At 40.8% G+C, this 2,650-nt stretch overlaps 1 protein-coding gene across 4 annotated transcripts in view; it reads left to right on the forward strand.

The window, feature by feature from the left end:
• Positions 1–2,650, forward strand: part of PRPF39 (pre-mRNA processing factor 39) — a 35,232-nt gene continuing 32,582 nt past the window's right edge. For all 4 annotated transcript variants that reach the window (XM_010836125.1, XM_010836123.1, XM_010836124.1 and 1 more), the window contains exon 1: positions 1–159. The gene's annotated coding sequence lies outside the window, so the exon portion shown is untranslated. The remainder of the gene's footprint in view (positions 160–2,650) is intronic.

Consider the following 2,650-nt stretch of genomic DNA (forward strand, 5'->3'; position numbering starts at 1 on the left):
CTCCAGGGGCTCTGACGCATGCGCGCCGTGCTCTCGAGGAGGAGGCTGTGGTGCTGGTGGCGACTGCTGTGTTTGTGGGGACGGAGAGTGTTAAAGTGCCATCTTCGACTCAGCTGGCCCAGACTGTGGCTCATGGAATTCAGTGGCATCCATCGTCAGGTCAGCTGGGGCGGGCGCCTTGGAATTAGCCGAGGGTGGGGGGTAGGGGGGGGGGGGCGTCTGATACGCTGGTCTGGAAGGGGCCTGCCTCGTTTCAGGCCGCGCTGGGGCTGCGGCCTCCCTCTCCCGCCCTGTTTTGAGGCCTGACTTGGCCTCGCGGCCCAGCTGTCCATCCCTTCTCATTCCCACCTGTTGGGTGGAGCAGTGCGAGGTTTCTTTTCTTAGACCATTCGTTTCTCTCCCGGCGCCTTAGGACGGGCGGGGAATTGTGGGCCTCAACTTGGATTTAGGAAGCGCTTTGGGGATAAGTCTAAAGCCCATGCTTTCGCGAGAGCTGGGAACCAGTGTGGTTGGAACGACTGGAAGTGGAAGAGACCCAGAGGTTTGGGAGAATGTGATATAAATTGGGTAAAACTTTTAGGCGCCTTGTAGGGCGCGTTTCGCGTTCTGACTGAAGACACACTCTAGGACTCTTGAGTCACAGCACCCCAAAGATCAGTTAAAGCTTTTGGCAGGCTAGGATGGAAGCAGAAAAACCAGTGTTTATCTTTTGTAGCCAGAGACCAACACTGCTGTTTTTCTCGTTCTAAAAATCACATCTTCAGTTAGTATTATGTACTATATTTATGCCAACTAAAATATTACTTTTAAGTTTAACATTCCTGTTCAGAAATACTTAACACTTTTTTACGGTTGTAAAGGTTGAAGCCTGAAAAAGCATTGGAACTTAAGTATTTTGGGTTCTGAGAGCTAGTAAATGGATGGAAAAACAAGCGAATACTGTCAGGTGTATTCTTCCCCTCCCCCCACTCTAAAATTGCAGAAGTTGGAACTTTTCCACTGTTTGGCCGCTGGTGGGGATAATGTTAATGAAAGGAGTTCTGCTAAAGAAGACAAGTTCTCAAGATTGTGAACTCTGGAATAATTAGGGGTTACCAAAGATGGCTAATTAGTAGGTAGTATGAGATATTTGAAGTGAGAATTGAAAAGCGGAGTTTTTTTAGTGTCATGATATTTGGAAGTGATTTTACTTGCTTACCTATAATTGAATACGAAAAAGAATCTTATAAATCAAATGATAGAAAGTATGTGTGGCTTTTTTTCAAGGGAAAGATTAGTAGATGTATAAAATAGATCAACAATAAGGTTCTTACTATATAGCACAGGAAACTATGTATCAATCTTGGGTAATAATGTAAATAAAAGAAGAGAGAGAAGAGACCCTTCTGTGGTGTGCCAGCAAATAATACCACATAAAGTACAGGATTTTTAAAAATTCCTTGAAAAACAGCCAGAGGGGGAAGAAAATAATTCCAAGCAAATGATAATTTTTTTTCCCAAAAATATGAAGATGGTGCAAACATTTATGTAAATGAATAAAGTCCAGTTTCTGGAATGTAGCAAGTGCTTAATATATGGAAACTTTAAAAAGGTCAATCTGTATAAACATTCTGCTCAGCCTCTGAAAACAGTTGCCAAAGCCAGTGATGATGATAGTCCGTTTTTTCCCAAACATTTTGAGTCTTTAGATTAGCTTATCTGTGGATGAGGCACAGAATGACTTAAGGATTGCAAAGGTAGTTGATTTGTAGTACTCAAACTCCTGACTTTCAGTCCTTAGTGATGACTTCAGACTTTTGTATGTTCTATTTATGAAAAGAATAATAAATGATATGATTTTGGTACCTCTGTCAGTATAAATGCCTATAAAGAGATTAAGGTAATAGATCAGATTTCTCATTTTTAATTGAGTATTTCTCATTTTTAATTTTATTAAAAATTAATTTAAGTCATCCTCCAAAAGAGCTTTTAAATGTTAAGATGGTATATTAAATTCTTAGATAAATGTATCTCATAACTGAACTAAAACTTAAAATGTATGATGTAGAACTCTACTTTTTCATGTACTGCTTATTCAGATTTAATATATCATTTTTCTCTTACACTTGTAGACTTTATGCATCTCATCACAGTTTTATATAAGAGAGTGCAAAGTAGTAAAAAGGCGTGAGTTGAGAACAGGAGGAAATTTTTGTTACTCTGAGAGAATATCATGAGCACAGGCTCAGGCATGAGCGTGTGTTGTCCTCTGTAAATGACAATAAGGAATACTGTTGGATTAATACCTTTGGAAAGTTAAGTTGGGACCAGATAGATCACCCAGTCTTTCAACATTTATTGTGCTATTGTATACTAGACACTTTCAGATTCTAGGGACATAGTAGTGAATGAAACCAGGGGCGCTGTTCTCAGTGAATTTACTATTCCAATAATAATTAATTTATGTGTAGCAGTGTTTTTCCATTTTTTTGACTGCAGCCCATAATAGGATGGAGAAGGCGATGGCACCCCACTCCAGTCCTCTTGCCTGGAAACTCCCATGGACGGAGGAGCCTGGTAGGCTGCAGTCCATGGGGTCGTGAAGAGTCGGACACAACTGAGAGACTTCCCTTTCACTTTTCACTTTCATTCACTGGAGAAGGAAATGGCC

This window comes from Bison bison, unplaced genomic scaffold (genome assembly GCF_000754665.1).
Source record: "Bison bison bison isolate TAMUID 2011002044 unplaced genomic scaffold, Bison_UMD1.0 scf7180017864061, whole genome shotgun sequence".
NCBI classification, from domain to species: domain Eukaryota; kingdom Metazoa; phylum Chordata; class Mammalia; order Artiodactyla; family Bovidae; genus Bison; species Bison bison.